The sequence below is a fragment of the Myodes glareolus genome, chromosome 12 (genome assembly GCF_982192425.1).
Source record: "Myodes glareolus chromosome 12, mMyoGla1.1, whole genome shotgun sequence".
Classification (NCBI taxonomy): domain Eukaryota; kingdom Metazoa; phylum Chordata; class Mammalia; order Rodentia; family Cricetidae; genus Myodes; species Myodes glareolus.
The window spans coordinates 80330393-80358198 of record NC_142037.1 but is presented as its reverse complement, the minus strand read 5'-3'; the positions used below and the strand labels follow the sequence as shown (position 1 = coordinate 80358198).

Below are 27806 nucleotides of genomic sequence, written 5' to 3'. Positions count from 1 at the left end.
ATACCCTCAAGGACATTTCTGAGGGAAATATTGTTAACAAATCTGTCTTTTTAAAATTTCCTTCAAGTGTGTTTATTATAATATATGGCGATAGTACTGAAATGTATGTTACTAAGTTTATAAATGTATGTTGTATGTTTTATCAATTGATAAAAGTGTTATACATATTGCAAAGATCTCCATAAGACTGAGATATTCTCTTTTCTCTTACCAACTGCTCACTATTATTAGTCCAGATTTGGCAAAATTTGGAGTTAGGTTAAAAATAAAAATAATATTACACTTGTTATTATGAGATTATTCAGGATAGCATGTTGTTTATATAATTTAGGAGCCATGATAATTTAATCATGCAATTCTTTCTAGAATGACAGTCATTTTCAAATCAAATGAACTTAGCAGAATTTGAACACCCTATGCAATCACTAAAGAATACACATTCTTTTCAGCCCATAGAATTTTCTCCAAAAGTGACCACTTATTAGGACAAAAAGCAAGTCTCAATATCTATAGGAAGACTGAAGTCACATCCTTTATTCTCTGACAATGAATGAAGTTGAATGTCAACAATAGAACCTACAGAAAGCACAAAAACTCATGGAAGCTGAACAACGTGCTGCTCCACGACAACTGGGTCACGGAAACAAGTCAAGGAGAATGTATTTGTTAAGGACTGTTTATGGATATTATAATACCCAAACACAGAGGTTAATTATAATCAAACACAAACTAAACACCATAATCCAACCACAAACATGAAAAGGAATTGCTGGATCATATGAGATGTGCTGCCTTTCATCTTAAATTGTGATGAAATTTTAATGGGGCAGACCCTGCGCCCCACAGTCAGTTTCAGTTTTGTACAGTTACCCCGCAAGGAGATGATTGCTTCTGGTCCATTAGAATTCTTCACATCACATCATTATATTCGAGTCCCATAACGTATGGCCTCTTCTGTCTCATTGCCACCTCTCGACCAAACTTCCAAGCTTCCGGTTTCTGATACTGAATAAGAATGCCCACACAGATGTTTCAGACGCATCTCAGGATCAAGCGAATGCTTTGTTTATTGCTCTGTTTCTTCCTTTACCCAATAACACGGCCACCTTCCTGTTTCCTCTCTTGGAACCCTCCTCAATGCACTCATGTTTATGCCCTGTATAGTCACATTTATCAAGTGTTTAAAGACTCTCACATAATCAGTTCTTTGTTTAGATGGGTTGATAGTTCCTAATCTGAACATCTAGAACCAAACACCTACAAAAGCCCAAGGTTGTGGAGTTTCAGGGTGCCAGCAATGGAAGATTCCATATTAATCTTATACATCAGTTGCTACACAGGTGATCCATCCCCAAACTACTAAAAATCACACCTCAGACTATGTATATATGATAACTATGAAAACTAAGAAATTTTTTTTAGACTTTGGGAACATTCCCAAAATATAACCCTAAATGTATACAAATATTTACAAATAAGTTCTTTTGAAGCTAAGTATTTCAGATCAGAATGAACAACCTGTGTTCTTTATTCTTCTTTCCTCTTTATTTTGTCTTCTCACCTTTCATCTCATTGGGCAGATGACAGAAGAAATAAATTTTTCATGCTATGAGTATTTTTAAAATTTTTCCCACATCCTTCTCTTTACATTTCACCCTGAAAAAAACAACCTTAGGTTGGTATTTCAAACTCCAAGTTTAGTATTGCACTCTCTCCTGACCGTGACATACTTCACATTATATTTTTCTTCTCTTCTAATGTTTTTAATCTGTATTTCAAAGATCTCGAAATGGAGTCTGCATAACTTCCCACTCCTATATTTTCAACTTGTAGTCTTTTAAAGACAATTTTACCATCTTTTTCTGAAGCAAATTCTGTGTGTGTAGAGTAATGATGTATCATTTTCAGACACTAGTCTTCCTTGGGTCTTTGCAGTCTTCTATTTTGTGTTAGCAAATTGTTCTTCATTCTATTAAATGTTCTGCTTAATTCCTTTTGAATTCTTCTTTCAGCAGAGCAATGTGTTTATTGGTTTTATATTTTTGTATATTTCTCTGGGATTTGTGCTAGAAGAGAAATTTCAGAATATGCTGTCGTTTTAATTTTTTTCATACATGTATTCAGTGTATCTTGGTCATGTCACCTCCCAGTCCCTCCCACCAGCTTGTCCTTGAATCGCCCCCTAACATATCTCCTCCTCCCTCAAAATTTCATGTCTGCTTTCCTAACCTACCAAGTCTGATAATTGCTGCCCATATAAAAATGTGTGGGGTTAGTCACTGGATTTGGGCAAATCACCAATGGCCTTCCTCTCCCAAAACAAGAGTAACTCCTCCTCTTCCAGCAGCCACCAGTTACCATTACTAGGGATGGGGCTTTGAGTGGCACTCTTCAATCCATGCAGAAATCTTTAATTCTCTTGATCTTACAGAGGTCTTACAACGAGAGCCAGAGATACTGTGAGGTGTCATGTATGCAGCAGTCATATCACACCCAGAGGCCAGCCTTCACAGTACTCTTCCACATGCTATAGCTGGTGCATCCTTTTCTCTCCTCCATCTTCTGTGGCGCTCCCTGAGCCTTGACAGGATGGAGCTGCTATAGGTTACCATCCACAGCCTATGACTTACAGTCCCTTACTCTCAGATGGAGCTGCTATAGGTTACCATCCACAGCCGATGACTTACAGTCCCTTATTCTCGGATGGAGCTGCTATAGGTTACCATCCACAGCCGATGACTTACAGTCCCTTATTCTCAGCACTTCAAGCACTTGTGAGTCTCTGCATTAACTACTACCCTCCTCTGAGAAAGCTTGAGAGCAACACAAACCTGTATATGTGAACCTAACTAGGCGATTGACAGTCCAGGCACTCTCTCAACTGTTGCTAGGAGTCTTAGTTCGGGTCATCCTTGTGGATTCCTGGGGGTTTCTCTAGTACCAGGTTTCTCACTAACCCTGAAATGACCCCATCAGGACATCTCTTTCATTATTCTCCCCCTCCATCCTGTCCCCAACCTGTCCAACCTCATCCCTTACATTCCTTTCTTCCCATCTCCCAGATACCCCCAATTTACCCAGAAGATCTCTTCAATTACCCTTCCCCAGGGAAAACCATTCTTTCCTCTTTGGGCCCGCCCTCCTTTTAGGCTAGCCTCTCTGGGGCTGTAGATTGTAGTGGGGTGAACTCTAACTTTACACCGATTAGCCACTTATGAGTGAGTATGTACCATGTTTGTCTTTCTGGGTCTGGGTTACCTCACAAAGGATGATTTTTTTTCTAGTTCCATCCATTTGCTTGCAAATTTCATGATGTTATTGTTTTTTTACAGAGTAGTAATTCTCTAATGTATAGATAAACTACACTTTCTTTATCCATTCTTTGGTTGGGGGGTGGGCATCTAGGTTGTCCAGGTTATGGCTATTACAAATAATGCTGCGATGAACATAGTTGAGCAAGTGTGCTTGTGGTATGATGGGCATTCATTATCTTAAAACCCCAAGAGGGTTGAAGGGAAGGGGGGAGGCAGGGAGGGGAAAAGAAAAAAAAAAGAAAACAAAACAAAAAAATCCAAGTCCAAACTGCTCCAAAATCCAAACCTTTTTGAAGATAATCATGATGTCCATGTGGAAAATTCCACACTGGTCTTACGATAACAGGATATAGCCAAAATACAGATGGACCAAAATATTGTATAAAATTTACATTAGGGTATATGAATAAGGTTTATATTAAACAAAATTGAATTCTATATTTAGACAAGAGTCCCATATGAAAGATTTCTTATTCTGAATGTGCAATTTTCAAACACCACACAAGAGTCTGAAACAATTCTTTTTACAAACATTTCAGACAAGGATACTCACCCATATCCCTCTTGGTGACATGTAACTCATTCTACTTAACCCAACTAGGTAACTACATATTAAGGATAAATATTATAAGTGAGTTTTCTCTTTCTTTCTTTCTTTCTTTCTTTCTTTCTTTCTTTCTTTCTTTGTTTACAAATTTTAACCTATCATAGGCCCAGCACATAATAGGTACTCTATAGCATTTTATTAATAGATTTTCCTTGCTTTAATACCAATAACTCTACTTGCAAATAAATTCAAGGAATTGAATATTTAAACTTTGGGAAAATGGATATAGTCACACCAGAATTCAGTTATTATATCTTTAGAATATAGGAAAAAGAACTTTTCTTTCTCTTAAAATTCTGAGGTTGTACCAGTCTTAAGTTCTGCTCCTTCTGTTTGAGAAGTCCCCAGTAGCTAAGCAGCTCTACGGGCTCCAGTGGTCACTGTAAGCCTCACCACTCTACTTTCCCCCTAAGTACACTGGGGCCGCGTATCTATCCACCTGCCCTATTAGATTATTCACCCTCTAGGAGCAGAGAGTAAACAAGAAGCGTGTTGGGTAAACTAATCTTAAATGCCACAATTTCTCTCATTTGATTTCAGAATAACCCTAAGCTATAAGGAAAGCTCCTGTTCTCATTTTCTAATTGGTTAAACCAGAATAAGTGGAAGCTAAATGACTCAGCATCTAGGAACCCAGAGAAAGAAATTTTATAGTAGAAATAAAGTCTCCTTGAAATTAATCCCCTCTTCACGGCTACAGAATATGAAGTGTCTGATGTCAGGAACAGAGAGATAGGGGACGGTGCAAAACCCTTCACATGGAGGAAACAAAAAGGCATAATGCATAAGACTGGCCTTCAGACAACCCAGAGTCCTAGTTCATCCCTTCACTCAAATCAAACAGCTTCAGAACGCTACTAGTATTATAAGTAGAGTAGTCATCCACACCCTGGTCCCACAGTATTGTGCCAAAATTGCTCATGCCCAGGTTGCTGTGAGTTTTGTCAGTTTGGCACAAGGTAGAGCCACATGAGAGGACAAAACCCAATTGGGAATGTGCCTCCATGAGTAAACTCTTTCCTCCCCAAGTTGCTTTTGGTCATGGTGTTTCATAATAGCAATAGAAACTCAAGACAAGAGGAGAGCCATAGGAAATGAGCATCTCTGAGGACTTCTAAAGCTATGTCATCAGATTTTATGTATTCTAACTTCTGCCAGCTTCAGGATTTTGCATTAGATGCACCCTGTAGTACAATCAATATAGATCTACAAAAATATCTCACGCAGCCATGTAGATACTAAGTTATTGATATTGTTATTCTTGATATTACATATTTACTTAGTGCTGATACAATGTGCTAGGAAAGTTGTTAAGACCTATGTAAATTATCTCACTTATTCCTCGGAGAGTATAATGAGGTAGATAACAGCATGCTGTATTTTTATTAGATTTTTTAAAAAAATCAAAATTCCCACTCCCTCCTCTCCTCCCCTTGCCTCCACACACCCTCCTATCTCACCCCCTCCAATCCAAGGCCCTCCCCACTACATCTAGGTTAAGCAAGGTATCCATCCAAAGAGAATAGGATCCCAAAAAGTCAGTACAGGCAGTAGATACAAATCCCAATGCCACTACTAGTGGCTCCCCAGTCTGCCCCAGCCATGCATCTGTCAATCACATTCAGAAGGACTATCTTGGTCCTATGCTTGTTCTTTCCCAGTCCTGCTGAAGTTGGTGAGCTCCCATTAGCTCAGGTAAACTGCTTCAGTGGATGAACCCCTCATGGTCTTGACCTCTTTGCTCATATTCTCATTCCTTCTACTCTTCAACTGGACCTTGGGTGCTCAGTTCAGTGCTCCGATATGGGACTCTGCCTTTGTTTCCATCTGTTGCTGGATGAAGGTTCTATGGTGATATTTAAGATATTCATCAACCTGAATACAAGGCAATGCCAGTTCAGGCACCCTCTCCACTATTGCCTAGGGTCTAAGCTGGGGCCATCCTTGTGGTTTCTGGGGATTTTCTCTAGAGCCAGACTTCTTGCCAACCCCATAATGGCTCCCCGATCAAGATATCGCTCTCTTTGTTCTCATGTCTGTCCCTCCTACATCTCGACCATCCCATTCCCTCAAGTTCACCTCAACCCTCGCCCTCCCTCTACCCCCCCACCTGCTCCCATGCTCCCAATCCTGTCAGGCAACTCTGTCTGTCTCCAACCCCCAAGTGGGTCCATATATGGTGTTTTGGGGGTTCACCTTACTGCTTAGCTTCTCTAGGATAATGAAATATAGGCTCAATGTCCTTTGTTTATAGCTAGTATTCACTTGTGAGTGCGTACATACCATGTTCATCTTTTGGGGTTTGGGTTTCCACACTCAGGATAGCATTTTCTAATTCCATTTGCATGCAAAATTCAAGATGTTGTTGTTTTTTTTTTAAACCACTGAGTAGTACTCTAATGTGTAAATATGCCAAACTTTCTTTATCCATTCTTTGGTTGAGCAACATCTAGGTTGTTTTCAGGTTCTGGCTATTACAAATAATGCTGCTATGAACATAGTTGAATAAATGTTTTTGTAGTATGATTGAGCATCTTTTGGGTATATTCCCAAGAGTGATATTGCTGGATCCTGAGGTAGGTTGATTCCCAATTTTCTGAGAAGCCACCATACTGATTTCCAAAGTGATTGTACAAGTTTGCATTCCCACCAGCAATGGATGAGTGTTCCCCTTACTCCACATCCTCTCCAGCATAAGCTATCATTAATGTTTTTGATCTAAGCCACTCTGACATGTGTAAGATGGTTACCTCAGAGTTGTTTTGATTTGCATTTCCCTGGTAGCTAAGGAAGTTGAACATTTCCTTAATATCTTTTGGCCATTTGAAATTCTTCTGTTGAGAATTCCCTGTTTATTTAAGTATCCCATTTTTAATTGGGTTATTTAGAATTTTATTGTCTAATTTCTTGAGTTCTTTATATATTTTGGAGATCAGTCCTTTGTCTGATATGGGGGTTGAAGAAGATCTTTTTCCATTCAGTAGCCTTCCCTTTTGTCTTATTGACTGTGTCCTTTGTTTTACAGAAGCTTCTTAGTTTCAGGGGGTCCCATTTATTTATTTTTCCTCTTAGTGTCTGGGCTACTGGGGTTATATTTAGGAAGTGGTCTCCTGTTCCTATGCATTGAATACTACTTCTTACTTTCTCTTCTATTAGGTTCAGTGTGGTTGAATTTATATTGAGGTCTTTAATCCATTTGGACTTGAGTTTCGTGTATGGCAATAGATATGGATCTATTTTCATTCTTCTATGTGTTGACATCCAGTTATGCCAGAACCATTTGTTGAAGATGCTTTCTTTTTTCCATTGTATAATTTTAGCTTGTCAAAAATCAGGTGTTCATAGGTATGTGGATTAATATCCAGGTCTTTAATTCAATTCCATTGGTCAACTTCAATGTTTTTATGACAATACCAAGCTGTTTTCATTACTGTAGCTCTGTAATAGAACTTGATGTCAGGGATGGTAATGCCTCCAGAAGTTCCTTTATTGTACAGGATTGTTTTGGCTATCCTAAGTTCTTTGTTTTACCACATTAAGTTGATTATTGTTCTTTTAAGGCTGGTGAAGAATTGTCTTGGGATTTTGATGGGGATTGCTTTGAACCTATAGATTGCTTTTGGTAGGATTGCCATTTTTACTATGTTGATCCTTCCTATCCAAGAGCATGGGCGATATTTCCATTTTCTGGTTTCTTCCTCAGTTTCTTTCTTCAAAGACTTAAAGTTCTTGTTCAATAGGTCTTTCACTTCTTTGCTTAGTATTACCCCAAGATATTTTATGTTATTTGTGGCTATTATGAAAGGTGATGTTTCTCTGATTCCCCTCTCAGCTTCTTTATCTTTTGTGTATAGGAGGGCTACTGATTTTTTTTGAGTTGATCTTGTATCCTGCCACATCACTAAAGGTATTTATCAGCTGTAAGAGTCCTCTGGTAGAATTTTTGTGGTCACTTATGTGTACTATCATATCATCTGCAAATAACAAAAGTTTGACTTCTTTCTTTCCAATTTGAATCCCCTTGATCTCCCTTTGGTGGTTCAATGGTAGAATTCTTGCCTCTCATGGTTTATTTTTTAAATGACACAACCATGACTCGGAAATAAGATAACACAGCCAAGGTCATACAGTGAATAAGCAGTAGAAGCAGGGTTTATTCTATGACCCTCACAGTGTTTCAATCTTGGCTCATCCCTTCTATAAACAGTGTTCTTCACCAGTGTCCAATCAAAGGACAGTTAACCAGGTACTATTACGTGTTTGACATTATCATCCAACTTAACTACATGAAATACTATTTTTGAGAACCAAAAATGGCAAAACATTCAACCTAATAGACTAAACTTTAGATATTAATATATACAGTTTTTGGTTTCTTGCCAGTGTATTATTTCCATTTTGTATGATACATATAGCTAAGACAGCTAAATCTACTGTTGCAGATTACAGCAAACCCAGTAAGATGGCAACATTAGCTAATCCTTTGAGTTGTTCACTGATTCTGATCCCAGATAGTCTGGATATAGGTAATAAGACAAACACTGTAGAAAGATCCGAGAAGTCTTTCCCTGACAAAAGCACACCACCATCACTGTGGATGGTGAGTTCATTCTGGAAACCTGCAATGCACTGACCCTACAGCACTTCTAAGCAAAAAGACTAAACTAGAAAAGAGGAGCTGAGTAGATACTTTCACTGCTCTCTAGTGAGAAAGCCTGAAGGCCAGATGTAGTTTACTCTTTGCAAACTCTTTGCTGAGCCTATGGTTCTACTTCCTGAACTTCCTGGCCTGGAGGGAAACGTATTCTCCCTCTGTAAGTACTAGTCTGTCCATCTGTGCCCTCCATTCAAGTTTCTGCCAACTTCTGCGGAACCCGCCTTTACAAATCTTCCCCTAAGTGCACCCTCTGTACTTTCAAGTACTCCCTCCTACCTGGCTTGATTCTCAAAACACAAACAAACGTAGTCTCTTATGTTAAACACAAACACATAAACACAAACACATGCACTCATGCAAACACACACACACACACACACACAATCCCCATCCCTATTTTCTCCTCTCTTCCATGTGTAAGAATGAACAGTAATACCTCCTGTGACCTATTGTTGATGCACCTTTTAAAGACAACCTGGCTTTGGACTCTCTTCTCAAATCGTTTGCAGGAAGACTACCGAAGACCTCCATATATATCCTACTGGATCTCTTTCTTGCTAGCTTTGAGTTAATGTTATCTCTTCCCTCTTCCTGTGTTCTGTCAGGTATCTGTGAAACCCACATTTCTACTTGCTTGTTTTCCTATGTTAAAGGATGTCTTCATGGCTTTGTTTCCCATCTTTCACAACACCTAGCCAGCCAATCCTCAAATGATGCTAGATGAACCAGAGCGTTGATACTTTCCCACAATCATTTCCCTTCCTCAGCAAGAATCTTAACCTTTAGATTTCCACTCAAGTGTCACATTTTGTGAGCTCTTCCTGCTCCGATATTGTTGAAGCACTTTGGATATCCCACTAGTGATGCAGATAAGCATAGGGAATAGTTTGGTGACCTGGGACTCCACTCAGTTTGGGGAATGCATGCACTCTTCTAATAACAATGCAAAATTTGACAGCCTGAGAACTTATTCATACACACTTGCACACAAACTCCTTTCCTAAAAGTGCACCTAGTAGCCTGTTAGCCACATAGGACACCCACCTGCTTTGCTGTAGAGACACCCACTAGCAGCAATGGAGTGAGTTTCTTTTCCCCTTAGACACATTCTGTTCAATCATACTCCGAATGGAAAAGCCAGTCTAGTCTGAACCAGTTTGGATTGTCAATGCTGAAAGACAAAACTGTGTTCCCTAAGTAAACTTTAAAGTAGAATCCCCTATTTCCCACCTAATGCCTGTGCACAATTGGGCATGTATATGACTAAAAACAGACGTATTATGGAAAGAGACATACACAGTAGAGAAATAATTATATGATTTAATCTGTCCATCAAAACAGAGAAGTATCCTTACCCCTTAGCAATCAAACTCCATTCTTTTGAACCCCATTAAGGTAACCCCCAAACTGGAGCCCTTGGGTATCTTCACGCATGTCCCAGTGTCCTTCCTAACAGTTTGGTTCTGATTGGCACTATCATTTGGTTTTAAATAAAGTTTCAATTCTTTTCAATCTGTGTGAGCTTTTATTTAGTTCTTGAATAAGAGGTCAAGATCCTAAAAAATACACAGCCTAGACTCCCAACCACCAGTAACAAAAAGTTGTGACAGTCCTTCCTGCCTTCGCTTCTGCTTTGTCCTCACTGCGCCTTGGAAAAGGCACTGGGTTCCTTTCCCGTCCATGTCTCCTGAAGCCCTCACAAGCACCTGGGCAAAGACATAGGTGTATCACAGAGTCATGACATTTATATGGTATGGTTTATATGTTATAATTAGTGGTGAGAGTTTATATTAAAAACATCTTTAATCTCTTCTAACACTAATAATTCATTATGTAAGACACAAAAAATTCAAGAGGTAATTAACATGATACTCTTTTCCTTCCTGAGTTAAATGTTTTCATAAAATACGACCCTTTAAGGTTCTTATCTAAGGAAGGTTCCCTGCACTGAACAAATAAAACAAATTCTCTTGAGAACACCAATCAGTTTCCCAAGTCAGCCAACTGCTTACTGCGGATTTCTTGACTTCTACTTTAAAAGTCCAAAATGACAAATTATCTCACAGGTGCCTAGGCAAATACTTCATCGCTCTCTGAAATGTCAGGGCTGATGCCGACTGCTACTTGATTTTGCCTCATTTTAAACCAATAGAAATATGTCTTCCTGCCAGCTCGCATTCTGTTTTATAAAAAGATTTTTTCTTCTTTATTTTTCCTAGGATATAATTTTTTTGATGAGCTTCTTGTCATTTCTAAATCTTGAGGAATTAACATCTCTATAATTTCATCTCACTGAGGAAGTGAGAGAAGAATCCAAGTAGGAAAAGAACACAATGACAAATACTAAACCTGGCGAAACCAGAACCAGAGGCGCTTCCAAAGGTACCATTTACTAAATAGCCCCAAATACTAAAATAGTAAGAATGTAGGGAAGTGATTAAAGACCTTATTATCTGACATTAATCCCCACCAAAGCCTTGCAAAGTCAATGCCATTATCCTTATTTAATAGATTAATAATAGATTCACAGAGGTTTAGCAATTGCCCCCGGGTTACCCAGATAATAAGCGGTTGGGCCTCTGCCATCTGTTGGAGTGACCTCCTCGAGGTCTCCGCGGGGAAGCGGGGAAGTGGGCTTGCTGGAGCATGCACTGCTCGGGCCCCATAATTCCTGGGGAAGAACGTCAGCCCGTGCCCGGCTTGCGTTCATGCTGCACTCTGCGCTATGAGCCCTCAACACTTTTCATCTAGTTACTGAGTGAGGACGGGACAGGCAGTAATATTTCTCAAGTTCTTTTCTAATCAATTATGAATGGGACAGTTATTCCCCTCTAGATAAGGAAATGTAGTTCAGGACCTGTAGTCCCAAAGCTTTAGGGGACCTGACAAAGCACCCATGTGCCCCGCGTGGTCTGTTTTCAAATGCAACGTTGCTGTCTCCTTTGCTGTCAGCGTGACTGACGTCTCCTCCAGTCCCGAGGAGGATGCCTAAGATAATCACCAGGGGCTCAGTCTGCTCACCGGAAGTTTGTGGTGCAAAGTCATTCTCAACCAAGTTGGTCCCCCTGGTTCTCAGAAATGATCCTTTACTGAGACACCTACATAGAGAGCCAGGTGCCTCTCATTCACGACTCCCCCTAGAAATGATTGTCCTTGCTATGCTATGTTTGAATTTAAGGGGTTCTTAGCATCCATTTTCTGCCCCGATGTGCACCATAAGAAGCAGCAGGATGCAGAAATGCGTCATCTGTGCTCTGAAACCAGAGAGCTGGGTTTCCATGACAGGCTTGCCCAACTGCTCAGCGACCTGGAAGGGTTGTCTGGCCTCTCTGAGGCTCGCAGTACTCATATGTGACTGGAGGTGGTGTCCTTATCTCCCTCCAAAGTATTCGTTACTGTTTACTAAGCCAATACCTGGAAATCACTTAGTGCCTAGTGCACAGTAAAACTCAATAAATATTAGCTAAAACATCCATAAACTTTTCAGTGGCAACATGAGAATCAAAGAGAACAGAAGGAACACAGAAAGACTGCAGCTTCCTGGAAACCTATGAGAGACTGTGTTTAAAGGGGAAGGATCCCCTTCCAAAGATCACCAGGAAGGTGAGCTTTGTGTTTGGCTCAGAGGCAGCTTTCGGTGATCATTTTAAGAAGCCCCTGTTCTGTGGCTAAAGAGATGGCTCAGTGGGTAAGAGCACTGGCAGCTCTTGCAGAGGACCCAGGTTCTTTTCCTAGCATCCACATCATGGCTCACAACCATTCCAGGTCCAATCTAATGACCTCTTTTAGCCTCCTGAGGCAGTGCATGTACATAGTACACACATGCATACATGTGGGCAAAATGCTCACATGTATAAAAACAAACCTTTACAAAAACATCAAAAATACACCCCTCATTCTATGACTTACTTACCAAACAATAAAGTGTGTTTGACTCCATCCCATTTATTTTAGAGCATTAATATGTAAAAGACTAACGTCAACCCTTACTTGCATATATTTAGACAGAAAAACAGCATGATAAATTGCATATCAAGATAAACTAATTGTACTTAGTCTGTTGGCTCTGCACACTAGAACTATTTGCTATATCACAAAATCCTTTTTTTTTCATTTTCTTATTAGGTTTTTGCTATTAAAACACCGTCATTCTTAGCTTTGAAGAAAAAATAAAAAGCCCTTAACCTTTCTTAAGGAAAACCCACCAGACTAGCAGGAACAAGAATTTTCACTGTATAAATTATTCCGATCAAATTCTGCATTAGCCTTTGACACCTGCCTTCTCCCCTAGTGCTGAATCCTGGGCTAATTAATACCTGTTTAAGCATTCAACTTCTGCCCTGGAGGCCAAAGCAAACTTGTCCACCACATAAAAATATATTTACCCAACAGTTAATTTCAATGAAAAGAGAGTTGCATTAACCATTTATTTAAGAATTTGTGTATAGGAAAGGCTGCAAAGAAGGCTCAGTGGTAAGAGCACTTGTTACTCTGACAAAGGACCTGGGTTCAATTCCCAGTACCCACACAGTGGCTCACAACCATCCATTTACTCTAGTTCCAGAGGACCTGAACTCCATTTCTGATTTCCGAAGGAACCAGGTAAGCACGTGGTGCACATATATGCACGCATGTACATAAGATGGATTAGTGGATAGAGTTACCTGCTATCAAGCCTGAAGCACACCCCCAGGGGAGAACCAATTCATGCAAGTTGTCCTCTGACCACATGAATGCTGTGGCACTCACTCAAGTACACGCAAACTAATAAAATTTAATAAAATCTTGAAAAAAGAATTTGTATATAAAAGAATGCAAAGAAAATTTCAAAATATGGAAAGGGGAAATTCAAGATAGTATCTCTCTTAGGTCATCACTACTATTATTTGAAGTTTTCCTCCACTTTTATCCATGTATAATTTTATAAACATTTAGTTAAGATGAACACAAAACTTGATCTTCTGTTTTTCTAAATTAACGTTACTATGAGCATTATTTCAAGTTGTGCTTTGTTTCTGTATCTTGCAATATCTGTGATTTGTCAGGAACACACAGCTGAGGGGGTGGCTTTCCCAGGCCAATGGGGGTGAACGTTCATTTTAAAGAACCTTTCGGTGAACATTCTGTACCTATATCTTTCTATTTCTGCATTTTAGGTTTAATTTCCAAGGGTAGAGTTCAATGTTAGTAGGTATAAATATTATTATAATATTAAGATAATATTATAATATTAGTATAGTTCTCGAGACACATTCTCTAAATACACTTGAAAAAAACTACATAAAATTTACTGGTAACAATATTCTAAGTGAGCAACCAATTGTACTAGATCCCTTCCAGTATCAAAAAGATTTTTCTACCACTAATACTAGAGAAATAAAGGAGAGCTTCATTGTACTATCTTTTTTTTCCTTAACTGAGAGATGCTTTTTCTCATATGGTTATTACAAATTTTTCTTTTCCTCTTGTGAGTCATCTGTTCACTGCCTTTATCTGTCCATCCATTTGGACTCTCGTTTTTCTCAATGCTTGTGTTAGGCCATTTTTCTTATTCATAAAATTGATCAATACTAAAAGGAAGAATACTATAAAAATCCCTGATTTTTGCTGATGTTACAATACTCTAAAGAGTGAAGTCATGGTTCTTAACCAGTAAAAATTAAAATATTGCAGAACACTTCACCACTGAGTTTTGATATTACATGAGGGACAATTTGGAGACTTTAAAGACTTTACTTTCCATGAAACTTACTAGGCATTGCTTAGTATTAACATTATTATTAAAACACAATAATTTCAATAGAAATTCACTAAGTGCCTGCTAACATAGTTTTACATAAATTACCTCATTTGATTCTCATAACAACTTTTGAGCCAGATGTTAACAACTCCACTTTACACTTGAGAAAATGTGGGTCCACAGTGGCTCACTGCTCCATTAGCTAGTGATAGAGAAGAGTGAAAACTCATGTAGTTGAGGAGTTTTCAGCTCCTAGCTCCAGCTAGCTTAACCCCCAAATAATTACACAGAAATTGTAATAATCAAATTATTGCCTGGCCCTTTATCTCTAGCCTCTTATTGGCTAACTTTCACATCTTGATTTAACCCATTTTTAATAATCTGTATCGCCATATGACCTGTGGCTTACCAGCATGAGTCTAACCAGCGTCCATCTCGGGCAGGAGAACCATGGTGTCTGCCATATTGTCTTCTTCCTCCCAGAATTCAGTTTTCTTTTCCACATCTACCTAAACTCTTCCCTATCAAAAGGCCAAGGCAGTTTCTTTATTCAACCATGAAAGCTACGCAAATACAGAAGGACCTCCTACATCAAACTCAGAGCCCAAATCCCTCATCACCATGAAGCAACTTTGTGGCACAGAGTACTTATCATGACGGGATTATACTCTAACTAACAATGATCAAAGGAATTTTAGAAACACATTTTACCAAGTGAATTCATTATCAATGTATATATGAATAGCTGACACCAATAATAAGGTCTGAGTTCAACAAGTATGTTTAAAGTTTAGTCTATATAACTCAATGAAGTAAAGATATACTTTTTCAAACTGGTTGCTATAATAGCAAAAGTGACATTTATGTAAAAATAAAATTCTCAAATTAAAAATGATGCTTCTTTTGGGACATTTTTATATACAGAACATTAGGTTGATCCAGATAAGTTATATGTCCTAGAAATTGATCCAATTGCCACATCTTCTATTTTCAGAGAAAAATACAACCCATATCCCATATGCCTGGGGAAATAAAAAGTAAAAAATGCCAACCCTTTGGTGGGGAACTGCTCTGAGTGAAAACCAAGACATTGCCCCTTCAACAACTTGACAGCACCTCCTGCAGGAACATATCCCCAATATCTAATAAGTTTAATCAGTGGCATTTCCTGCATTTGGATATCTAACCCCTAGTTTTTCTTAATTAAATGTGTGCTGTGAACTCTTCTTAAATGTTCTAATCAGTAGCAACTCAGCTCTTGTACTAAGAGATCAGAGTATGTTAGGCCATTGTGGAAAACAAAACAGAGCAGATATGTATCTCTGCTTTAAAGGATTCTGCAATTTAGAGGGTGGTTGGTAAAATACTTGTGTGCAAATCATCAAATACAAGGTAGCATAAGACAAATTGCTTAAGTCAGGTCCTAAGGTACTTGAGATTCAAATTAAGAGGGTGTCTGAATGAAAACCCTGGGAGAAGATGGCATTTCCAAGGACAATGAAGAATCCTTGATCATTTAAAAGCTACAGGTATATATTAGTCTGGTACGGGAGAATTGTCTGTATTCTGTCAATCATGTTTTAAATAAATGCTGATTGGTCAGGCAGGAAGTATAAGCGGGGAAACCAGACAGGAAGTAGAGGTGGAGCAAAGAGAACAGGAGTATTCTGGGAAGCAGGAAGCTCCCTCTGCCATTCCTGCACAGACCACTGAAGAAGCATCATGTGAGCTGACATCTGAAAAAGGTACCAAGCCATATGGCTAACATAGATCAGAATAATGGGTTAATATAAGCTATAAGAGTTAACAAGAAGCCTGAGACAATGTGCCAATCATCTTTATAACTTATAGAGATCTCTGTGTGATTGATTTTCTCTGGGACTTGCTGGCTGTGGGGTACCAAGCAGGAACAGATACCCCAACAAGCCGGCCCTCATGTTACATTAGTCAGCTTAGCATTGCTGCAACAAAATGCCTGATTCAGGTAACTTTTAGAGATGAAATATTTCTTTGGATTATGATTTTTTCTTCTCATAGTTGGGGAAGAGTCCAATGTTCATGGTCTTTGGTTTGACATATGGTGAGGACTGTGGTGGCTGTCCCTCATAGGAGTACCACATGTCTGAATTAAGAGTCATATACCTAACCAAAGCAGAGATAGACAGATAGACAGAGATAGAGATACAAACTGGGTTCCACAGTCCTGCTGTAGGATGTCCCGAGGATCTCTCACTGTATCTTACCTCTTGAGGGTCAACAGAACTTTCTCTAAGTGTACCTTTGGAGGGTAGTCAACATAAAAACCATGAGAATAGAAATAGACGGGGGTGGTTTCAGTAAAATCGATGAGTATGATTTAAGATAGGGTAGAAATTTTCTGTGTCTTGACAACTCACAGGAATTTGAATTAGATTATGACTATGGCATAGAGTTGTAAGAACTAAGTATAAAGAGGAAATATCAAAACATACAACCTTTACTTCCCAAGAGGTCAGCTTCAGAGATTTAATTTGGAGAAGGCCCTGGATATTCTGGAGCAAGAGAGAAACAGGACCAGAAATGCACCTTAGGAAAGAATGAACTGCCTAGAAAAGCACAGAGTAGACTGGTGTCAGAGAAAGAGGAACAGGAGGAGCAATGGGAAGGGAGGAGGAACAGGGTGAGGAGAAAGAACGAGGGGGAGGAGGTAGCAGTTAGAAATACATCCTAAGATCTCAACTAGAAACAGCAAGAGTCTGAGCTAAGAGTGGAAATAATAGCAAAAGGGAAAGATAAAAAACATTTTATCCCATAAAACCTCAATGATGTGGAGCTTTCTGTATAAAAGGGGAAAGGGAGACTATTCTAAAAGCTTCAGTGACTTGATAACAGAGATATAAAACAAAGTACTCAAAAACAGACTGTTCAGAAAAAGACGAAGAGATAAATTTTAATGTGATGATAGTTAAGAGTTGAACTGTGTCATCTCCCTAAGCAAAGCTCTGTTGGAATCTTTGCTGCCAGCATCCCTGAATGTGATATCTAGAAACAGAGTCATTTTTTTAGATGTAACTAAAAGAGTATTATGTTATCGCAGACTGGACCCTCATTCACTGTGAGTGAGATCATAAATAGTCAAGGCACATAAAGGCGGGATGTCACTGACAAGCAGACACACAGCAGGAGAGCGTTATGCAAGGAGAAGGCAGGAACTGAAGTGTTTACAACAATCCAGGAGTCAGGAGAGTGGAGACACCTCTGTGGCAAAAACTGGGAAGAATTAAAATTGCTTAAATGTCTATATTTCTGAAAGTGATCTAGAGATTCAATGAAATTCTCATCAACATTCCAATGATGCTCTTCACATAACCAGATGAAAGAATCCTAAATTTAAACGAAGCATAAAAGATCCAAATCAAGCAAGCCTTAGCAGACATAAACATGCTGGAGGTATAACAATAACTGGTTCTAAATTATATTACATACTTGTAGTAGTAACAGCATGGTTTTAGCACAAAAACAGAGATATAGACACATGAAATAGAATAAAAATTAAAAAATATACTTTTGCAGTTTCAGCTAAGTGATTTTTGACAAAACTGTTAAAAACATGCATTCAAGAAATTACAGCCTCTTTTCCAAACAGTGCTGGGGAAACTGGGGTATGATTATCATACATAGAAAAATGAATCTTGATCCATATCTCTTCTGCTTCAGGAAAAAAAGTCATTTCAAGATGGTTCAGAGACCTAGACATAAGACTTGGAACTTTGAAATCCCTACAGTAAAACAGGAGGAAAACTTCCAGATAGAAGCATAGGCAAGGGTTTTCTGAAAATAAAACATGAATAGTAAAGGAAAAAATTCAAGACTTGACAAGTGGAATTAGGAAATGATCATAGAAGAAAAGACCACCTATAGAACAGGAAATGGTCGTTGGAAAAGAGACAACCCAGAGAACAGCGGGGAAAAAACTCTGCCAACTGCATAGGCAAATAGGGATTTTTTTTTATCTAGGTCACATAAAGAACTGCAGAAATTAAACATCAAAAATTCCAGATCGTTCAATAATAAATAATCCAATAATAAGATAAATAGTTCTCTAAAGAAAAAATACAAAAGGCCAAATTAACAGTTCAATGCATTTTTATGTAGCCAATAGGAAAATGAAAATTTAAACTGCCACGAGATTCTGTCCCCTTGCTGCCCATTGTTAATAATTTGAAACCAAAATGACAACACATGCTGTTGAGGATATGAGAAGGGAGGACACTTCCTCACCGCAAAAGGGAAACTAAGATGGTACAGAAACTCTAGAAACTCTTCACACACCAGAAAACCGCTCTGGCACCGGACTCAGCTCTGGGTATACAAAGAACTCTAACATACCCCAGAAATACCCAGTGATGGTCATTTCCCAACTATGCAAATAGAACCAGTTTGGCTCTCCATCAACAGACAACTGAATGAAGAAAACACAGTACATGCTACATGACAGAGACTCTAAATCACTATGGTGTATGACATGTGCCAGATCAAAATGACAAATCCCACATGTTGACTTCATGAGTAGAACCTATACTGAGAATTATACATGCGCAAATGGATACATGTGTGTAGGTACAAAGTTAGAACAGAAATCATGGGAGGGAATAAAAGATATTGATGGAGGGAATGAATTGAGAGGGCGATGGAATGCAAGGGATAAGAAGCAAGAAAGGGCACCTGGAGAGAGAGAGAGATGGAGGGGGGAGGGGAAGAAGGGGTCATGAGGAGAGAGCAGGAGACACGTAATGGATGAGATCAAAGAATAATTCCACACAAGTGTAAAGACACTATAATGGAACCCATTACTTTACTTTATACGCTAACATTAATTTGTAAAACTTTTAGATGAATTTACATTGTTCAGATTTTCATAGCCAGACAGAAGTTGTTTAGCAGACGGTTTGAAGCTGTCTTCAGATAAAAAACTATCTTCATGCAATCTGCTGTCTATCTGGAAATGAGTCATATTATCCTTAAAAAACATACACTGATTGAGTCATTATCTTAAGAAATGATGTATATTAATTTGCAAATATAGACATTTTCTAATGATGAATAAATGTTTTAGTTCTTCATTTAAGCTTGACGACTGTTCAAATACATTTGGTTGTAAAATATACCTCCAATTCCGCCATGGATATCATTTAAAAAGTGCCCTATTAGGGTAAAAGTCAGTAATTTTAAATATACATATATATTCTTAAATTGTTTCGAATAAAATGTTCAGATGTTAAACAGGACGATGGTGACATGAGCTCCTCTCTGCTTAGAGTCGCTGGCAGCTTTGGGACCCAGCTGGCACTTCAGTCAGATTTATAATTCTAATCACGAATGCAAGTCTTGTTAATGTAAGGTAAGAGTTTTGTTGTTGTTTGCTTATTCACTTTGTTTAGTTTTTTCTCCCTGTAACAGAAAATGGAAAGTCACACAATGGTGGTTGAAAAGAAAGAAGCAAAGAGCTGTAAACATGAAATCAGTGTTAAAATAATGACCCAGAACTACTCCCATAATAAAATCTAAACCTTCCTTCTGTGTCCTTTGGCATCAGACATAATGAAGCAGACACTAACGGCTCACAGCGTTCTAAAAAAATCACTAAGTGTAGTTTTCTACAGTAACAAAAGTACGTTATTTTTAGCACCTCAGAACAGAATCATCAATAATCGGCAATCTGATTTGAAAGTCATCGGGACCTGTTTATTTACATGATCTCTGATCAATTCCCTGCCAAGGCCCGTTAGTCTCTCTGTCCTTCAACCACCACATGTTCCCCATTCTCTATTCTTGATGAGAGACTTACTTTATCTTTTCAGAAGCAAAAACTTTGGTTCTTTCCTGGCATCCTCCCCCAAGCTGTCACGGTCAAGCCTTACTCCTTTCTAGTGTCCAGACAGCATCTTTACTGTCGGTCATTTCGAGCAAGCAGCACTGTGTGGCTGGAGCTGCACCTAGCCCCTTCACCCTCTAGCTGGGGCTGCACCTAGCCCCTTCACCCTCTAGCTGGGGCTGCACCTACCCCCTTCACCCTCTAGCTGGGGCTGCACCTAGCCCCTTCATCCTCTAGCTGGGGCTGCACCTAGCCCCTTCGCCCGCTAGCTGGGGCTGCATCTAGCCCCTTCACCCTCTAGCTGGGGCTGCACCTAGCCCCTTCACCCTCTACCTGGGGCTGCACCTACCCCCTTCACCCTCTAGCTGGGGCTGCACCTAGCCCCTTCACCCTCTAGCTGGGGCTGCACCTAGCCCCTTCACCCTCTAGCTGGGGCTGCACCTAGCCCCTTCACCCTCTAGCTGGGGCTGCACCTAGCCCCTTCGCCCTCTAGCTGGGGCTGCACCTAGCCCCTTCGCCCGCTAGCTGGGGCTGCACCTAGCCCCTTCACCCTCTAGCTGGGGCTGCACCTAGCCCCTTCACCCTCTAGCTGGGGCTGCACCTAGCCCCTTCACCCTCTAGCCGGTCTTAGGAAAACTGTTGCTTGAGGAGATAATCTAATTGTCATGGAGCCTTCCACTTACAGGTCATTTTCTTGGGGTCTCTTTAAGCCCTGCAAAGCTGACTTGCCTGAAATTAACTTTCTCAAGATTTCTGTTTTAACTTATTTGGTATTCTTTGTGTCAATTTTGACCTTTGCTTGCCTTTTCTTAATTAACTGAAGTGCTCGCTAAAGAAACAGCATTACTATGCAGGTCAAAGGCAAGAAGGAGCTGAATGCAGCTCTATCTCCCCTCCGTCCTTGTCCCTCAAGATCCCTGGCAGGTGTTCCTACTGACCATCTTCCACCTAGAATCCCCTGCCTTTGCCCCACTGGTGTTTCTGCGTCTCTTCCCTTAAATGTGATTCTATCTGATTTGCAGTTAGTGTAATGCTTACCAAGCTTTCGGTCTGACTATGACTCTTTATCATGAAAGATGAAATCGAGCAATATTTATACCAGAGTTAAAAATGGGCCAAAGTGCAGGTCATCCATACTTTGAATGGTTGGACTTAGCAGAAAATTTGAAAATAAAATGAGAAAAAAATTAGTCTTAATCTATTAATGGAAGTGGGTTTGTTATGAATGGTGTCCTCTACACAAACTAGTCTTTCACTATGTGATTCATTGATCAGGATCAAAACTTTAAAAAAAATGTTTTCTCTTTTACTCCAACAAAATAGAAATACAGAAGTTTGAAAAGGCAAAAGCTTAACTTTTCAACCTTCCCTCCAGCATTCCCCTCTGATCTTTACCTCTGTCTTTCTGCGTTCGGCTCATCTGGAGAAAACAGTCTGTGCCATGGTATGGCCACCCTGGCAACCTGAGTATCCAGTCAACACCACTCTCCCTCATTTGTAGCTCAGTTCCATCGCACAAGTCAAGTGTTTGCTTTGTAAAATAACAAAGCCTTGAGCTCTAGGAACATTCAAAAGAACTTAATTTAAACTTCTGTATCTTGGAAAGCTATATTTCCTATTTGATTTGTATTCAGCATGACTACAGATGAGAATGAATTATTCTGTAAAGCTGTTTTAGTCACTCTGAAAACAGGATCAGGAATGAAGAAGGAAGAGGAGGACGAGGAAGAGAAAGAGGAAGAGGAGGAGGAGGAGGAGGAGGAGGGAGAAGAGGAGGAGAAGGAGAAGGAAGGGGAAAAGGAGGAGGAGACATCATCTTCGTGGTGGAGCCCACCACTGCATCTTAGAGGAATCCAATACCATCTGCCAATAGCTTTTCAACTAGAGAAGGGGTCTCAGGAGCATCATCCCCTTTTCACGCTGAAGCATTTACTGGCTTGATCTATCCAAGTCTGTGCGGGCAGCTGTAGCATGTTCTGGTATATGTGCCCTACAACATGTGCCCACAGAAAGCACTAAATGGACTTAGCAGGTTCTTTTAAAGGGGGTGAGTTGAGATGTGTGTGTGAGGTTTCAGGAATAGATGGAGGTGGGGAACAAGGAATGCCTGTGATCTAATGCAGTGAAATTACCAGAGAAAAAATAAAGATTTTTTTTAGAAGAAGAAGAAGAAGAAGAAGAAGAAGAAGAAGAAGAAGAAGAAGAAGAAGAAGAAGAAGAAGAAGAAGAAGAAGAAGAAGCAGCTCAAAAAAAACAAGGTAGGAGCATTCACCAATTGCTTCTCTTCAATTGCTTCTCTTCAATTGCTTTTAATGTCAAGGTTTTCTTGTATTGATACTTAATTTAAATACTCCACTTTTTAAAATTTACAAAGCCAGTACAGCATCACAACCACATCTACTCCATAGAATCTATAAATTGTCTGTATGCAGATATGTGTGAGTGAGTGTGTGTGTGTGTGTGTGTGTGTGTAGGTTCATGTGTGCCTGTCTGTATTTGTGCATGCATGTGTGTACCCATGTGTGTGTGGATTTGTGCATACAGGTGTGGGGGGGGGTGTTCATGTGTACTTGTATGTGTATGTATGCATGAATGAGTGTGTTTACAGGTATGGAAATATGTGTATACAGGTTCACACAAGTGTGTGTGTGCATGCAGGTTCATATGAACTTGTGTGCATACAGGTATGTGTGTGTTCAGGTGTGTTTATGTGGTGTGTGTGTGTGTATGTAGGTTCATGTGTACTTGAATAAGTGTGTGTGTGTGGAGTGCTTAGGCGTACGCAAGTGTATATGTACAGGTATATGCAGGTTCATATGTACATGTGTGTATACAGATATGTGTGTGTTCAGGTGTGTTTATGTGGTGTGTGTGTATGTAGGTTCATGTGTGCATGAATAAGTGTGTGTGTGTGGAGTGCTCAGGCGTGTGCAAGTGTATATGTACAGGTATATGCAGGTTCGTATATACATGTGTGTATACAGATATATGTGTGTACAAGTGTGTTTGTGTGGTGTGTGTACATATGTGTGCAGATTCATGTGTACTTGTCTATATGCATGTGTTACACATGTGTGTGGAGACCCAAAGTTGTCAGTTCTTTTGTTGAACCAGTCTCCACTTGAATTTTTCAGGCAGGGTCTCCCACTGACCCTGAAACTCACTCCTTCAGCTCGACTGGCTGATCAGAGAAAACGGGGACCACCTGTCCCCACCTAGCTGCTACTAAGACTGTACTCATGCGGTGCTGTGTCTGCTTTTGATGATCTGAACTTGAGTTTTAGGCCTGTGTGGGAAGTAATCTCCTGCCTGACCCATCTCCCCAATACTGAACTCTTTTTTCCTGACTATTTGAGAGCGACACACACTGAAAAGAGGAGGCTGGGAGCAGTAGAATCCGATTTTTAACCCTCTCCCATGGGTTTGACTCCCAGTTATGACAAGGTGCACTCAGGAAAATTGGTGAGGACTCTGTGATGTGTTGGAATTCCAAGCGTCACATAACTAGAAAAGTACTGGCTTATGGTATATATTCATTATAAGTTTGGTTGCTGATAATCCTGAGATTTTTTTTCACAGTTTATCTAGTGATCTTAGTGTTTCCAAGAAAGCAAACTTGGATGTAAAATATTTTCTAATAAAGTATAAGGCACGTCTGGGTAAAGTTGTAAATATGTTATAGACTACATTTTTACATGGGCTATTATTACTTCTCCTAAGAACCTTGCCATAGACATTTTATTCTACTGGAACTGGCTAATAAAGTAAAGCTTGCCACAGAGGGCTGGGATTTGAACCCCACTGGGTCTGGTTGCAAAGTTGCTCACTGTCTTTCTCTCTCTTTATTTCTAATTGAGTTTACTTTTCCCTAAATTAATGAAGCACACACACATACCATAAATTAGAATCAAGAGTACACTGAAAACCTTATTTTAACTAAGAGCTTCAGAGAAAACTCATTGCCAACACGAACACAGAAACCACTGACTCAGCTCATTTATGTCTCTTCTCACATAACCCGTCTACCTCCCCCTGCCCAGGACACTCAAGAGGACACTGATGTGAACAGAAGGTTACAACAGCTGGAGAAAGGGGCCTGAAGATATGCAAAGTGAATTATCAAGCCCCAAACAATCAAGAGGAAACTGAACTAAATTATTGTGTTTGAAAAATAAAAGCACATCGTTTTTAATTACAATGGACATTCTCTTCATAAGCAGTAACTATTTTTTAAATACAGTATGAGCTGGGTATGGGGTACAGGCCTGCAATTCCAGAGCTTTGAAGACTGAAACAAGACAATGAGGAGGTGGAGGCCAGCCTGAGATGCAGTGAGCCTCTGTCTCCAGACAGCTAGGACAGACAACCAAACGCGGAGGATGTAGTTCAGCGCTGTTGCTGCTTCCCTTTCGTGTGTGCAAGCCTAGGTTTGGAGTCAAAGAATACTTTCCAAACAATGATCTCTGGTTATTAATCATACTGGTCATCACTGGTAGACATCTTCTCAATTAAGTAATTTAGGAATTCAATTTTAATCACTTTTGATAAAACGATTTCTATATACTGAGATCATTCATGAGAGGTGGGAAGACGGCTCTGGTTTGTGTTTAGATCCCCAGAATCTATGTAAAAGCCAGCTTGGTGTCACAGCGCCATAACCCCAGTCCGGGAAGGCTGCTGTGAGGATACTTAGGACTCTTTGGTCCATCCAGGTCTAGTCATCTCAGAGCTTCGGGTTCAGTGAGACCTTCACTCAAAAGTTAGGTGGAAAAGCAATTGTGGACACCTAAGGCCACCCTCCTCCAGCCTCCACATGCACACACATGTGCACACACAAGCATACACTCAGACACGAACGTGTACACATATAGGCACAAACACAAGTGATTATTCTAGTCTATCTTATATATATAAATATATACTCATGTCTTTTATATACTTTATGTATTCATATATTAGTCTTAAAAATCACTTAAAGCACATCGGGTAGCAAATAAGATAGCTTCACTAATAAAATACATGTCTATATATTTTTCAAGAGCGTAAAGTAGTTTCAAGAATTGCTATCAGATCATTGACTTAAATATAAAGTGAAATATAAACATACGAGAAATTTATGCATCACTAATTGTACTCCAAGTTTGTATTTTGAGGTATAAAATAGGGGTTTGAGGAGCACAGTCAAATTTCCGGGAGGTCCTTATCTTATTTCGTACCGACAACAGCTTTATTGTGTAACAGCAGTGAGGCATTCAATCACTACCACCACTCAGACCTATGCTCATGCTCCGAGACATGGCGCACGGAGTGAGAGACATCTTCAGCTCATGCTAGCTTATGACAGCGAAAGATTTCAACAGGTATCACGTCCCGCTAAGGGAGTTTTATAAGAAATAGCATTTCCATTAGAGAAAGGTTTCGGGGAGGGGGAAATATAAATCTGCAGAATTTTGTGTCTATTTAAATATAACGAAGCTCTCAGAAGCATCAATGCGTTACGGCACTGTGTTACCGTTTCTTCCTCTTTTATTGCATTGATTTTAATAAGTGGGTGGCTTGTAAAGAAGAACAGACTCTAATTACATACATTATTACATATGTTATTTCTGACACATATTTACAACAAAACGAAACTACAACCAGGTGTTCATGTGCACCGGGATTTCCCACAGCAACCAGTAACACACTTTTCAACTTACACCCTTCCAGCCACGCCAAGTAAAACCTAAGCCCTTGAGGATGGATGTCATATTGTCTATACCCATCGAGACTTCAGTTAAGGAAGGAAAGCCTGCCTTAGGAGTCTCTGAAATATTGTCAGAGTCTTCCTAATCAGTCTTCACCTTGCCTAATTCTGAAACATGAACACAGGAGAAGAGATTCCTGCTTTGTGAAAAACTGTCTCTAGAATATCAACCCAACGCTAACCGGAAAGCACAGTGTGACTGAAAATCAGTGAGAAAAGGGGTAATGGTTTTCATATGTTTTAATCAATCCCTTCTTTTATTAAATGACCCAGACACTAGTTTTGAAACTTGTAACTGTATTGATCTGTGGAATCATTCTCGTTTCCTACCCTAGTGTACACATAGGTGAAAAGTCTACATTATTGAGATTCAACATAGACACTTGCTTTAGAAACACACAGTGCACTGATGTCAGGAGAGCACAGAATATCCTTCACCCCTCTCTGTGTCTTTCAGAAGGTCTGCTAGGAAACCACTATTGTGTTAGGTGAGATATAAAAGCATTATACTTCACAACCTTTTGTACTGTACATACTACAGTCTTATGCGGTATCTTGACATCTCACGTAGAACTCAAGAATAAAAATCACCCTTTCCTGTGGACATTATTTATGAAAGATTATAATACTGTTATATGTAACAAATTATTGTAATTTATACGTGGATATTACTTTTGCTAGAATTTTAGGGAAAAAAAGATTTTCCCCCCACCAACTCCAGGGGAAATCAGCTCATCCTTAATTCATTAAGGACCATTTCTCACCCGCTTACATTTGTCAGATTTCAGGATTCACTATAACAGGGATGTGGAGTTTCGGCTCCGGCTCTTTCTGTCCTAATCCTCTCTGCCTGTATTCTTTCTTGTGATTTGTGACCTTCATTACCAGGAGAGCTCACATAATGCCTTCAGTTCAGTTCCAGAAGGATAAGTCAGATAGTGGAGGAATTATTTTACATAGCATCGTTATTAAGATGATTACTCGGAGAAATTATATTAATATCCAAGACTCTCCAACACTTCCAGAAAAAAAGTGCTTCTTTATCTCAATTTTTCCTTTGGCTCAGAGGACACATTATTAACTAGTCACAGTGAAAATTCTCAAGTAAAAATTCCCTCGGCCAAGTGGAAATGCACATTATAAAAAACTCATTGTGTGCACGGATCACCAAAGTCACAAATTACTTTTTTCTTTGCATTTTATTGAAAATAATTTATTCTTATTATGCTAGATTAAGAAAATATAGCCCAGCAAAAATTAAATTACCCATAATCCTATATCCTCACTAATGATTAATCATTCCAATGTCTCTTCACTTTTTTCTATATATATAAAAGTTATTTTTGTGTGTATTTAATTGAGGTCATTCTGTAAAATGTCATGTTGTTTACCTGAAATTATAAGTACATCTCATGTAATACCAAAAATCATTATTTATGTTAGCATCACAGACATGGTCCACAGCCTACTGTGCTGTCTCTACAACGTCAGCAAAGTGAAAACTAGTTTATAGCAAAATAATTAAATAAACAAATAAAAAATAAAAATGTAATTATCAGTTGGGGCTAGGGAAGAGACAGCAGAGGAGAGAAACATTTGGTTAGATGTTAAATATAGTTTACAAAGTTAAAGGGATGGGTGGAAACAGTAGACGCATTTTTTATTTTGGTGGTGGTAAGAGTATCATGGCATTAAAATATGTGAAAATGTGTCAGATTTTATATACTGTAAATAACTCTCAATTATTGAATGTCAACCATGTCTCAATACAGCTAATAAAAAATAATTTTTAAAATTATCTTATTATTGCCTAGGAAGGTGGTTCTATTTGGCTATTATTAAAATGGTAATGAATATTCAACTTTTACTATAACATTGTATATTTAGA

The 27806-nt window shown here is 39.2% G+C and overlaps 1 protein-coding gene across 1 annotated transcript in view; it reads right to left on the bottom strand.

Moving 5' to 3' along the window:
- Hs6st3 (heparan sulfate 6-O-sulfotransferase 3) overlaps nucleotides 1–27806 on the bottom strand; it is a 686576-nt gene that overhangs the window by 609728 nt on the left and 49042 nt on the right. The gene's annotated exons all lie outside the window — the stretch shown is intronic.